This window comes from Octodon degus, unplaced genomic scaffold, assembly GCF_000260255.1.
Source record: "Octodon degus isolate 3935 unplaced genomic scaffold, OctDeg1.0 scaffold00094, whole genome shotgun sequence".
Lineage (NCBI taxonomy): Eukaryota > Metazoa > Chordata > Mammalia > Rodentia > Octodontidae > Octodon > Octodon degus.
The window spans coordinates 3,281,606-3,296,420 of record NW_004524670.1 but is presented as its reverse complement, the minus strand read 5'-3'; positions in this window follow the sequence as shown (position 1 = coordinate 3,296,420).

Sequence of the window (14,815 nt, the reverse complement as noted above, 5' to 3'; positions counted from 1 at the left end):
TAAATATTATTTATTTATTTATTTATTTATTTATTTATTTTTTGGCGGAACCAGGGATTGAACTCAGGCCCTTGTATTTGCCAGGCAAGTGCTTATTCTACTAAGCCATCTCCCTGGCCCAAAATATACTAAATATGATGGGTTGCTTTCTTGCTATATTATTTGATGACTTGATCTGTCAGCTGTTTTGTTTCTTCTTTGGCATCTGCCTAGGTAAGAGAGTTCATTTTTCAATTAAAATAATTCTCTATACTTTATGTTATTGCTATAATATCCTTGGTGACCAAGAATAAATAAAACATGAAGATGCGAGGCTCTGCATTTATAAAGAACTGAGTTACTTTATTGTGTTGTTACCTTTTATGTTTATTTTGCAATGTTTTGTAGTCAATTTAATTTAAAGTTTCTCTGTTACCTACAATTCTTAATGAACCAAGTGAGCAAATGTGTAATTTTGCTTCTCAGAGAGAAACTCTAAATATCGAGAAAATATTTTATAATATCTATTACATGCAAAGATATATTTGCAATTTCCCAGACAGCTTATTGAAAATCGCTATGCATTTCTCTTTTCACTTTGCATAGAGAGAGATGTAAGAGATAATTTGGTTTGTCGGTTTTGTTTTTATATTGAGTCGCACTGTGAGAGTTATTGCACTGGGGGAGATTCTTAGTTTTCTCCAGGCAAAGTAAGTGTAGAGAAAAGTTATTAATATTAAAATTGCAGAATGCAGTTTTTATGAGAAATTCCTAGAGATCTCACTGTTTATATTTTTACTTTCAAATAAATACACATGGAACCTATCATAAAATTGTTATTTGATGAATTGAATTAAGAATTGTATTGTTATCAGTATCTTAATCTTTATCCAAATAGAGTACCAGGTATAAATTCTTAGTCATTAAGTTTCTGTCATCTATAAATGATTTTTGGTTTTATTTTATTAATACTTGTTTAACAAAGTTATACCATAAGCTATAGGAAAATTATGCCTTCATAAATCGAGAAAGTCTTAGCTTTATAGAAACTGCTATATATTTTGTGCCACGTATTTTATTTTATTTAATGTATTTAGTACAGGACCTAGCGGATCTCACTGCACAGATTGGATGGCAGTGATCCTCCTGTTTTTAGCCTCCCAAGCACTGGGATTTCAGGCGTGCTCATTTCTGTCTCAGTGCACCCCAGGGTGGGGGTAGGACCAGTACAGCAAGCTGGGCATGGAACCCTGGTCCCTGCATGTGTCAAGCATTTTAAAATATTGACTGTTTAGGCTTCTGATCTCACACTGTTTAAAAAAACCTTTCAGTCCATTACTGGGTCTGAGACTTGTTTTAGGCCAGAAGCAGATAGCTTCATGACCAAGGATAGTAGCAATCTCTTCTCAGGTGATCAGGAACACATTACAACACAGGAGGTCTTATTTTTTAAAATAACTAGTTTACATGATATTCTCACTACATTTCTCATCCTCTGCCAGACTTCTATATTATGTTTATTTGCAGAGTTTCAATCAGACCTTGATTAAATGTTTTGTGAAGCCAACGTATTACCTCAGGCACCATATTGAGAATGTTGCTCCTTGAATCAGGTCTAGCAACTAAGTTTGAAGGGGAAAGACAAATTTCCATATAGAGCCAAATTCCTAGAAAGGTCTCCAAGATTAACTAATGATCCTATAATCTTTGAGATTATTATGATTATCAGGGAAAATTGAGACTATCTGGAAAACCTGTGAAATGCAAAAGTTATTTTCTTCAGAGAGAAGTCATGCAGTTTCCATTGTACATTTTATAAGATAACTTGTACACTTGTTTGTTGTATACAGATCTCTGTCTTTGAGATATGTTACACAATTTCTGTTTGTGAGCCACTAAATTGGTATCATAACATACAACTGGCTGTGAATTTTATTTTAAAAGAACATCACTAAAAGTTGGAACCTTTTAACTGGTGACCTTACTTTTATACCTAGCATGCAAGCTTTTCTATTTTCCTTGCTCTTTTGAGCAATGAAAATTTAGGGCAAGTTCCTCAACAAATCACATCTCACCTATAATCAGCTTTCTTTTCCTCTTCCTAACTAATGATAAGCACAACCACATGAGAAGCTGTGAGAGAAGTTTTTAAAATTTGAATTTAATCAGGGCCAACCTGTCCAAGCTATTGTTTGCTTTGAATTTCCCCAGGGAAACACTGAGGAAAATGCCAGTTACGCATTAGGCTCATTTTTAAGAACTGTGGTCATTTGCAAATGAATTCACTGAAAACTAAGAACTGTGGTCATTTGCTGACCTATGCACATGTGGCTTGATGTTGACACAGTGTTTTCAGGAAAAGTAGAATAAAAGCTTGTATTTCAAATATTTTAATAATAGCTATGATGATTTGCTCTAAAAGCTGTTTAATTTTTGCTGACATATACAACAGTATTTCATCCTTAGAAAGTATAATGTAAGAAAATTAAACAGTTCTAAGTCTTCCCAAACTTGGCATGTTTCTCAGAGCGAGGCCACTGTGTGCAAAGTTTTCTCTTCCTTTTTTACTTCTGGTCTCAGCACCTAAGTCTATCTTCTCTGCATTTATACCACCATCCACTTTTGGGGGTGCTATTTATAATTGCTTTTAAATTAAAAAAAAATATTCTCTTTAGTAGTACGTATTTGTTACACATATTAATCTCATTAATCACAGAAAGAAGAGTGCTTCTCTTTGAGTTGAAAAGAAAGTTTTGCTGCCCCCAGGCTCGCTGAGACAGAGATTGAGACTGGGCTGGTGGCACGTGCCTGCAATCCCAGTGCTTGGGAGGCTGAAAGCAGGAGGGTTACTATGAGTCTGGTCTGTGTAGTGAGAGCCTGTAGACCCTGTAGATTCTGTAGAACCTGCACTAAATGCATAAAAAAGAGAAAGTTTTGGACTTCAGCTAACTTATTGCAGGCATCTCGTTTCTGATGGGTGTCTCTGATAGAATCCTGAATGTTCCACACCGGACCTTCAATGCATAAGTGCTTACGTGCAATCACAGATTGTGTCTGAAGAAAATAGGGCCCACTGTTCTTACATGACACGGATTTTGAAAAAGAGAAAGGTAGGGCCAGGGAGATGGCTCAGTGGAATAAGTGCTTGCCTGGCAAGCATAAGGACCTGAGTTCAATCCTCGGTTCTGAAAAAAAAAAAAGGAAAAACAGACATCCTGATGTCAGGTTAAATATTGTGATTTCACAATATTAATCACTATTAAATTGAAAATATTTGAATACAAGTTTTATTTATCCAATGAGAAGGGAGAAAGAACAACAGACAAAATACTTTATGAGTTTTGGGAGATAAAAGGTAGAAAAAAATGAAGCGAGTATTATCATTATTACTTGGATAAGGGTTTACCTACTATTATAACAGAAGCATTAATAATCTGGATAGGATAGGTCCAGTAAGTTGATGTTAGAGTGAGACTATACAAACAAACAGCATCCCTGAGAAAACCAATAAAAGTGAATATGTTAAGATTTGATTAAAGTAGAGCTGGGTGTGGTGTCACATGCCTATAGTCCAGCCTTCATTGCAAATTTCAGACCAGCCTGGTTTACAAAAGTGAGCTCAAGGCCAGCCTAAAATGCATAGTAAAACAGTGTTTCAAAGTAAAAAAAAAATGACTAAGGAAGTATCTACCATCTTTAAAAGAGAGGTGTGGGACAAGGGCCAACAAACTGGAGGCCTCTGTGAAAGTTTGGATGGTTGTTAATTATGCGGCGGTTACTGTGGTTCTTGCATAGCTCTTACTATCTGCTCAGCACTAATTTTGGTTCTTTCTAATTTATATTTTCAAATTGTACAATAAACAAGTGTGTGATGTCTATATTTTCCTCTTTAAACATGAGAAAACAGGCAGAGACATTTAACTTGCTCAAATTAAATCAGGTAAGTAAATAGTGGTTGTGTGCTTTTTTAAACATTTTATTTATTTTATGAAAAGTTTTTTTTTGTGGTACTGAGAATTGAACTCAGGACCCTGCACTTGCCAGGCAAGCACTTATTGTACTGAGCTATCTCCCTGGCCCAATTTTTACTCATTTTAATGAGAAAAAAGATAAAATAGCAGTCAAACAGTTTCAAAACAGCTTAGTATGACAGTTACAATAATCAGTACATTACATAATGTTGTCTTTGTAGTATTTATTCAGAGCATGAGATGTAGACATTATATCTTATCTAAACAATATTAGTGCAAACCTTTCTTCTCATTGAACTAAGAGAAAGTATCTGTATATCTATCCTATCTTGTGTATAAATATATATGTATATATAATTTTTAAAAATTCTATAGGGATTTAAATTTTAGAACATCCATGGTAGTTGGAAAATAGCAGCTTCATTTTATGTCTAAGGTATGTGATACTCAGACAGATAGGGATGTTAAGCTTAACTGCCTGCTATAGGGTAATAATATCAGGAAGCTTCTCTTTTGAATGTTTACCAACTAAAGGTGGTGTGCTTTTAAGTCTGTCATTTGATCTCCTTTTTCTCTTATTTTGTCCTTCAACTTTCTTTTCTTAAAAATTCAGCTTGATCTATTTTAGATATATCTAATGATCATATTCATCATAGGGAATTTATTCCCATGCAAGATTTTTTTTCTTGTGGTACCAGGGAGCGAACTTGGGAATTTGTGCTTGCCAGACAGGCACTTGTGCCACTGAGGTATGTCCCCAGCCCTGTGCATGCTATATTTTGATTCCTCTTTTTTTTTTTTTTTTCAAATCTCTTCTCCTCCCTTCAACTCCTCACCCTTCCCTGTGTACAAAGTTATTTCCATTTTACTGCTTTAAAATCATTTTTCCCCTTTTGAATTCCTTTCTTTTTTTCTTTCCCCACCTAGTTTCTTTTTCTTTTTGAACAATGTCTTTGCATTTCACAAAATTTATGGTACATTTTGGTCCTCTTAAAGTCTTTCAGTTTCTCATGCCAGAGAGACAGTACAAAGTTTACATATGTGAGTCAAATTTATTTTACTTAAAAGTTGGTCTCAAGTTGCATCCATTTACCTAGAAATGTCTCAAGTTTGTCCTTATTTATGGCTAAGTAGTCCTCAGTTCAGTAAAAAATACCATCATATTTTTCCATGCCTTTGTTGATGGGCATTTGAGTTGTTTCCAGGATTTATCTGTTACAAACAGCGCTTCTATAAACATGGGTGTGCATATGTCACTGTGGTATGGTGATTTTATTTCTTCCTTGGAAGATGGAAGATAGCCAGCAAGGGAATGGCTGGGTCTAACGGAGCCTCTCATTCTATTTTTTTTGAGAACTCTCCACACTCATTTCCACAGTGGTTTCACCAGCCTACACTTCCAGCAACAGGGCAGAGGGTTTTTTTTTTGCCCTACAGCCCCACTAGCATTGGTTTTCCATTCATTTCCTGAGGATAGCCATTCTTTCTGGAGTGAGATGGAATTTCAGTGTTCTAATTTACATCTCTCTAATAACTAGTGATATTGAACATTTTTCATATATTTATTTGCCATTTATATTTCTTCATTTGAGAAGTGTGTATTCATCTTGGATGCCCATCTTTGGATTGGGCCTTTAAATTTGGGGAGCCTGATTTTTTAAAATTCTTCATATGTTCTAGATTTAAGTCCTTTATCTCTGGGACAACTGGCTAACATTTTCCCCCATTCTGTGAGTTGTTATTTGTACTCTGAAAGACCCAACTATTCAATTCATAAATTCTTTGTATTCTTTTCTTGGTCTCAATTGCATTAAATTTTCTGCTCTGATCTTTATAATTTCCTCTCTCAGATGAGCTTTAGGTTGGATTTGTTCTTACTTTTCTAGAAGCTTGAGGTTCAACATTCACTTGTCCATTTGCATTCATTCTGTTTTCAGGAGGGGAGAATCCACTGCTATACATTTTCCTTGTGGCACCGCTTTCACTGTGTCCCATAAATTCTGTCGGCATATTGTATCAGCGTTTTCATTTTATTGTAGACACTATTTAATTTCTTCTTTAATTTCCCCTATGACCTATTGGTTGCTCAGGAAGATGTTGTTTAATTTCCGCATATTTATGTAGTGCTTGTGTGATCTTTTGCTGTTTATTTCCAGTTTTATTGCACTGTGGTAGAGAATATGCACAGGATAATTTCAGTTACTCTACATTTACTCAGGCATGCTCTGTGGGACTGTCATCTGTTTTGGAGAGCTTCGTGTGTGCAGCTGAGAAGAATCTGTATTCTGATAAAGTGAGAAGTAACAGTCTGTAGATATCTGCTAAGTACATTTGTTCATAGATTTATTTTAATTCTGATATTTCTTTGCTGTTTTTTGTTCAGTTGACCTATTTAATTGTGAGAGTAGGATGTTAAGGTGTGCCGTTATAACTGTGTTAGTGCTTATTTGATTTTTCATGTCTGTTAATATTCATTTTATGCAATTGTGTGCACTGGTATTTGGTGCATATATATTTATGATTTTTATCTCTTCTTCATGGAGTCTTCCCTTAACAAGTATATAGTGATCCTCTTGGCCTCTTTTCATTAGTCTCGGCTTGAAGTTCACATTGTCTTCAAATAGCATAGCTGCCCCTGAGGTTTTCTGGGATCCTGTCACATTGAGTATTGTTTTCCATCTTTTGACTTTCACTTTATGAATATGTTAAGTTGAATGTGTTTCTTAAATGTGGCAGATTGTTGTTTCTTGCTTCTTGACCCATTCTGTGAGTCAGTTTCTTTTGATTGGTGAATCAAGGTTATTTACATTGATAAATATAGTAGGTATGTAATGACTTTTCTTTTTCATATTGTTTTCTTCTTGAAGTTTTCTCTATCTTTTTTCTCTGTTCAATTCCTTTCCTGTGCTCTCTTTGGCAGCATACACATTAAAATTGCCTTACTTGCCTGGTGGCTTTTTCTAGTGGTATTTTTGTGCTTTTGGTCTTCATTTTACCTTACCAGTATATCCTTCAGAGCATTCTGAAGAGTTGGTTTGATGCTCAAGAAGTTTTTCCATTGTTCTCTGTCATGAAATATCATTTTTTGTTTCATCTTACAGGTGTTGGATTGGTTTTTCATGGTGTCTTTCTATTTTTGAGACATGTTTTCTTCTGTTCTCAAAATGGAATTCTGTCTTCTAAAGCTGATCTGATATTCCATCATTGCCTTTGTTCAGTCTGTTGCATGCACTTTCAGTGGATATTTTAATCTCTTGGATATCTGTTTGGATCTATTTTATGGATTCTATTTCAGTCCTATGTTGGGCATTCATGGCCCATCATTGTCTTAAGCTCTCTTACTTTATTTAATTATTTTATCATTGTCTTCTCAAAGGTCTGTTATTTTGATCACATGTTTGTTATTTCTTTTTGTAACCAAAAGTTTTTTTCTATAGCTTTTTGTATTTGGTATCTTCTTATTTCCTCTATTTCATTGTGTTCTGGACTCATCCTGAGTGGAGTGGGAGCCTGGGGTTGCATTTTCATTCTACATCTTGTCATTTTTCTATATCCTATTTTATTTTGCTCCCTGTGTTGATGCACCCCAATTTTTATGGACAATAGTTTTATTTCTAGTATTGAGGTTCTAAGATATTTTCTAGATGTAGATGGTTCTTGATCTTTCTGTCTATACCCCAAATTTACCTTCCCAATTCATTTAAAATGAGAAGTTACTATTGATTTGACTTAGCACCCAGCCCTTTGGTACTGCACTGTGGTGTTTTTCTATGTCCCACATAATCACAGTGTTATAATTCAAGGGAGAAAAATTGATCATAACATATATGAAATCTTTGCTAAAGTAGTACAATTAGCAATAAAATACAAATAAAAATGTCTATGTATGTATGCAAGATTGCTTGGGTAATTGTACTGTTGATTTTTGTTGGTGTATGGAAAAGAGCAGTTAATGCTATTTTTTAATTAATTTCTTATAACTTTATATTTTTGTGGGTAGTGGTATTTGAGCTCAGTTGCCAGGCAGGTGCTATGTTGCTGAGCTATATCTCCAACAACTCTCTCAGTTCTACAAAATAATTCAGTGCTTTCTATCAAATATGCAACAGGATTTCTATTTTGAATGTTTAGTTTTAAAACTCGCTGAATGGGAAAGGGACTGATGAAATCAGCCAACATGAATGCTTTTGAAAATTAATGAGGAGAAAAGGAAAGCAAAAGTGTGAGTTGTTTCTAGTATAGTAACAGAACCCGGGTGTGTTAATAAAAATCAATGATATCCACAAGGTAATGAAGCTGAAGATACAGAGTGCAAGGGTGCAATAAAAATCTGTGCCCAGTGTTGAGAGGGTAGCACAGTGTCTGACAATTTATTGTTATCCAGATGGGGTGCCTGGCACAGGAGATTGGCCATACAGGTCTCAATGATGTATCTTTAGGCAGGAACACTTGAGGGCACTGGCAAACAGATCTTCTTTCTATCAGCATTAATTTTACTGCTAACTTCTCAGAAAGTATAAATCTTTGCAGACTGCCTCTTCTCCCACATTGTTTCCTCTGAGAACATACTCATTGGATTCTTTCTGTGTTCCAGTCCTTTCTCACATTAATTCACAAATGTCCAGAGCAATTTACAGGCACTGGGTCAGGACTGGAGTAGAAAAGAGAGTCATTTTCCCTTAAATATTCATTATTGCCATTTAAGAAAAACTGTATATAGTATGTACTGGTTGTCAGAAATATATTTATCAATTTTATTTATAGGTTTGCTGGACCTTTTCTTAATAGTATGTTATATTTGATATTGTAAAAGATTTAATAAATTAAATATCACTGTATTTTTACCCATGTTGGCAACAGGAAATAAAATTAAGAGAAAAATTTATCAGTATTGAAATGTTAAGGCCTTTAGAAATTTCAAAATATCTTTTTATTAGAATTATAAAGGTTGTAGCTTCACACTTGATTTTCTTTTCATATTTATGAAGATTAGTGAAGTTCATTTTATTAGACTGCTTTTCAAGCAAGTAATTACTATATAAGAGGGAATTAAATTTGACTCTCTAGTTTTTAGCTTATTTTCTACTTTGTGGATTCAGGTATGTCTTATATCTAATTCCTTGACCTAATTTTACTTTTATCTACAGCGAAAGTTTTTCTTCACTTTAGGCTAGAATTATACAGATGCAATTAGGCCAAGGAGACTAGAAAAAATACAGTTATGTGACTCAAAAGGTAGTATATCTAAGAAATTTTAGTTTGTGTGATACCCTGCCCCTGTTGGACATGAGCCTATCTGATTTATTCCCATGTGTTTAAAATACACATTCCATAAGGAAATGAAATGCTTTAAGTTTTTTGAATTCATGAGCTGAATATTATTCATACTCTTTAGACAGTACTTAAGAGATGCTTAAGGCTCAGCAGTGCAGGTTTTGACTGATCTGAAAGGCTGAAAAAAGAAGTTCAACTGGTCTTTCCATGAGTGTGCCTTACCCCTGCCATTCTCCTCAGGTCAGAAGCAATGGCCTTTGGCACCATGAGAGCCTGGGTCTGGGTTTTCCTTCTGGTATGTGGATGTGCCCTCAGTCATGACTACATGTGAAGCCAGCCATTATACTTACACTAATATAAGAAGTTATGTCTAAAACTGCACTTCATTGGCAGGACATATTGGTATTTGTGCATAATGTTTCTCATGAGGTTTAATAAAAGCATGATGAGAAGAACTTCCTGCAGTTTCATCAATGACTTCACTCCTCAGAATATCTGAAGTCAATCAATTCAAGCTTTCTAACCTAAAGCTCCAATATGGCAGAGCAGTTAACTAGTTATTTTCAGTAAGACATCAGAGTCTTAGAAACTTTTTAATGTCAACTTATTTGCTCAGGTACGTATAATATATAGCCCATAGCAATGTAGTATTTCAGAATATACATAGCAATATAATATTTCAGAATATACCCACAAGTAATATTGCAAACACAATTTGCTAAATATTTATTTTAAATTTTATTGAGAAGCAAATATTAATGAGATACTTTCCAAACTGATTAATAGGACACTTTCTTTCTTTCTTTTCTCCATAGTTTTATTGGGAAACAAATAGCAATGAGACAGTTTCAAACCAAATTGGTAAGACAGTTTCAATAATTAACACATTGCATACATTCTTCCTAGGGGTTAATTGCTGTACAAGATGCAGACATGATATCCTATTAACAAACACCATTGGAACAAATCCCTGTATTCATTAAGAGAATGTAACTATATATCTATCCTATCCACTTTGAATACACAGATACAAAATGCATATTCATCTGTATCCCATTTTTGGTTAAGTTCAGTTATTTGAATATTATAGGTGTGTAAGCTCAGCAAAATATTCTAAAAGAGTCCAGTAGCCCATAATAGCATTGGGTCTTCTGTTTAACTGGCAATGTCAGAAATTATTGACCTGAGTCCCCCACAGCTCAACATAACAGCATGGTTTTATTTCCTATATTTCGTCTTCATACTTTTCTACTGGATGGTTAAGACCAAGGTAAAGCAGGACCTATGCAACAAGAGTTGTAGCTTTTGGGTCTGAGAAGGTCAGTGAAATCCCCTCAGGATTTATTCCAAGATCCTGTACCTCAGATTGTAGAACCTTTTTCAGTGTCAGCCATGTGGATGAGTCACAGCCAATGCTTGACCAATTTACTCACTGTGAAAGCCTGAGAGAATGTTTTCTCTCCACGTTACTCTCCATGGGCACACTACACATCATTGATCACATTGCTCTGTGGCTCCATAATCTCCTTGATGAGAAAATTTGGGGCACAACTGAGTTACATGATGTTACAGTACGGGTTCTCCAATGTCTTCAGTCTTCACTGACCTTGAAAGGTTAGCATCAAAATGTTGGCGCACCTTGCAGCCCTTCCTTTTCTCCAATTTTTGCTTTGCAAACTGAGGTTGTTAACCCTCCAGAAGAGAAGCTTATTCTTACCCTACAACATATGCAGTTCTGGTTACCCTGTCTGTCTAAATATGGAACATCTTAGGCATAATGTGGAACAGGTATCTTCCATCAAGTATTGATGTGTTGAAATTTATGTCCTTACAGAATATGAAGAAAACATATTAATAAAATAGGAAGGAACACATATTTGTACACAGAAATTTAAAAATCTAAACATATACAGCATTGTAGCAGGACAGTCCTTTCTTTTTCTGGTATATTTTTTTTCATTTATTGCCCATTTAAAAAAAAAGAAAAACAAAAAAGAATAAAAACCTTTTACTTGTGAGACAGTATGGTAATAATTGGAATGTTATGACAAGAAGTATATATTTAGAAGACCAGAATGACAGGCATTCCAAGTGTGACACTTGTATTACACATTGCTGTCTTCAGTGCAGTTGCTTGGTTCATAGGTATCAGCATATATAGTTAGTCAGGTTGAGAATCATACCAATTCACTGATAGTTTCAAAAACCTGTTGATGTTTCTCAGGATCATTGCCTTGCCCATCTTGTGCATGCAAGTGTATGGCTTTGTCCCTGTCCTGTTTCCCAGCTTTTCTCCATACCTTCTTCTTGTTGTACAGTCCTCAAGTTCTCGCTTTCATTTTAGTTATGTTATACCTTTCTATTTGTATTTCTTCTTTTGACTTCTTATACTAGGGATAGTATAGAATATTTACACATGTGGGCCTGGTTTATTTCACTTATGAGTATATCTTCAAGTAACATCCACTTAAATATAAATACTTCAAGTTTATCATTCTTTAGAGCTGAGTAATACTCCATTGTATAAAAATACCACATCTTTGTCAATGTGGTATTGAATCACTCATGTGATAGGCATCTTGGTTGTTTCCAAGATTTGGCTATCACAAATTGTGCTGCTATAAACATAGGTACACATATATCACTATGATATCACATTTTCTGTTCCTCCAGGAAAATTCCCAGTAGGGGGATAGCTGGCTTGAATGGGATTTCCAGTCCTAGTTTCTTAAGGAGCCTCCACACTGATTTCCATAATGGTTGCACCAGTCTACATTCCCACCAGCAGTGGATAAGAGTTCTCTTTTCCGCACAACCTCTCCATATTTGCTGTTGGTTGATCTCTTTATGATAGCCATTCTTTCTGGGATGAGATGGTATCTCAGTGTTGTTTTGATTTATGTTTCATGGATGGCTAGTGATGTGGAGCATTTTTTCATATATTTGTTCATTTCTTTAATTTCATCCTCTGAGAAGTGTGTGTTCATCTGGGATGCACATTTCTGGACTGGGTCTTTAAATTTTGGGGCAATAGTATTTTTTAGTTCTTTATAAATTCTAGAGAGCACACCTTTGTCTGAGTGCTTATTAGTTAAGATTTTTTTCAAAATTTGTGGGTTGTCTTTTCACTTTGTTGGTAATTTCTTTAGATGTGCAAAAACTCAGTAAGAGTTTGTCCCAGTTGTCAATTCTTTCAAGTGTTTCCTGTGCAATTTGATTTTTGTTCATGAACTCTTTGCCTACTATTGTGCTTCCATCACCTTTCCCAATTCAGGATAATGATCTTATAGCACAACTTCATAATTCTTTATTTCTCAAGTCACTTTTTAACCATTTGGGAACCTTTTAATGTTTTGTATTTAAGAAAGCCTTTGAGATTTCAGTTTTCAAAGTACAAAACAAAATTCTTTAATTCACCACTATAGATTTCTACTAATTTAAGTCTCTATTGTTCATGAAAAGTTGATCTATAAATTTAGCATGAAACTTTAGTTTACTTGTACCCCCATGCCTAATTTAATTAAATTTATCTTCTGTCATTTATATATTTGAATTCTAAATCATAATATATTTGAGATCTGAGTAGTAGAATAAGCACAATGGGTTGTAATAACACAAAATATTAAAATATAGGGTAACTTCCCTGAACTTGTTTTGTATAACTAAGAATTAAAAATAATTTCAATAGCTCTTAGATTAAAAGAAGGAAAAATTTAAGGTTTTCATGTTAATTCATCTGCTCAGACAAGTACTAGATTAATATCAAGTATAAGAGATCATTGTGAGATAAAATTATTTGACATATTTTGTGCCTTTGAAATTAAATGATGTGCTCAAAGTGATACTCTAATTTTGTTGGCTGAAGATATCACACAGATAGTATGAAATTTTTATGGTCAAATCAATTAGGATTCTGTAAAACATCTGTCTACTTATAGTATGGCAGACATAAATTTTTCTCATAGGTGTATCAATATTGAAAGAGCAAAAAGAATATGTTGTGTCTATGTGATCCTTTTCATAGGAACTATTTATACTTAAGTTATCTGATCTTTATGTCAGCCTTTCAGTGTAGGAAAATATGATCAAAATGTGCATGCCATGATATAATGCATTTCCCAGATGATAATCAAGAGTATACTCTAACAATGAAACTAGGCGACTAAAAATGCAATGGATGAGATCATTTTACTGTAGAAATGACACATTCAATGAGCTGCCTTTAACTCTGTATTAACAAAGACTTAGAAAATACCAAACATTTAAACCAAACTCTTCTGATAGTACATTCTATACTATATACCTTCGATATAATTTTAATAAAGTAACTCATTGTGATAAAAGGGTAAGAGGAATATAAGAAAGTTAAAAACCAGGGCCTAAGTCCAGAATATTATTGTACACTTGGACTATTTTGCCTATAAGTGGCTTCCATGACAAGCCAGTGCAAGTATTTGCCAGTTTCTCTCCTTGAGGACAGATAGACACATTAGGCTGACTTTATACTCTGAGCAATTAAAATCATCCAACTTACATCTCTTTCAAAGTTACCATGCTAACAAGGTGGTTTCTTTCTTTGATAATAAATTTTTCTAGGTTGTAGATTTGCAATGGACAGAGAAGGTATTTATCAAGAATGTGCATATGCACATCAATTTAGAAATGATAAAAATGTAGGTCATTTTAGTAACACATCAAACTTGTTTTGGTAAGAAGGCAATGAAAACATCTTCTATGAAGAATATCTAACTTTCATATTCCAGACTTTCATTGAAATGATTCAACTATAAAATATTATCATGAAAATTCATCACCAGAGATTGGGAAAGTGCCATAAACAGAGAAGAACTTCATATATTTGTTACATTGTATTTTATTATGGGTCCACTATATGTGAGACATATTTCCAGATATTTGAGATGTATCCGTGAATAAAAGATACACTTTTTCCCCTCATTATTTTATATATTAGTAAAAGAAGTCAGAAAATAAGAGTATTTAGAAGATCCGAATGACAGACATTCCAAGCATGACTCTAGTAATGCACATGGCTGACACTGACAGATCTACAAACTGTGGTACAGGGCTTCAGGGTAAGTTCTGAGGGGATTTGACTGACCTTGTGAGATAAAAAAGTTACATTTTTTGTTATATAGGTCTTGCTTTATCTTGGTCTTAACCATCCAGCGGAAAAGTATAAAATCGAGATATAAAAATAAAGCCATATTAATGTGCTGAGCTATAAAAGGTTCAAGTCAATAACTTCTGACACTGCCAGTCATGCAGATAACCCACTACTATTATAGAGTACTGGACTATATTGGATTATTCTGCTGAATTCATACACCTACAACATATGAATGGCAATGGAATACACATCTCCTTATATTAGCATAAATAGCTACTTTCTCTTAGTTCAATGAGAAGAAGGTTTTGAACTGATAGTGTTTAGAAGGTATCATGTCTGTATCTTGTACTAGGAACAACTACTACAAAAAAAAAAACAATATGCAATGTATTAATTATTGTAACTGTACTGCTAACCTGTTTTGAAGCTATCTCATTGCTACTTCTTTCTCAACAAAATTATT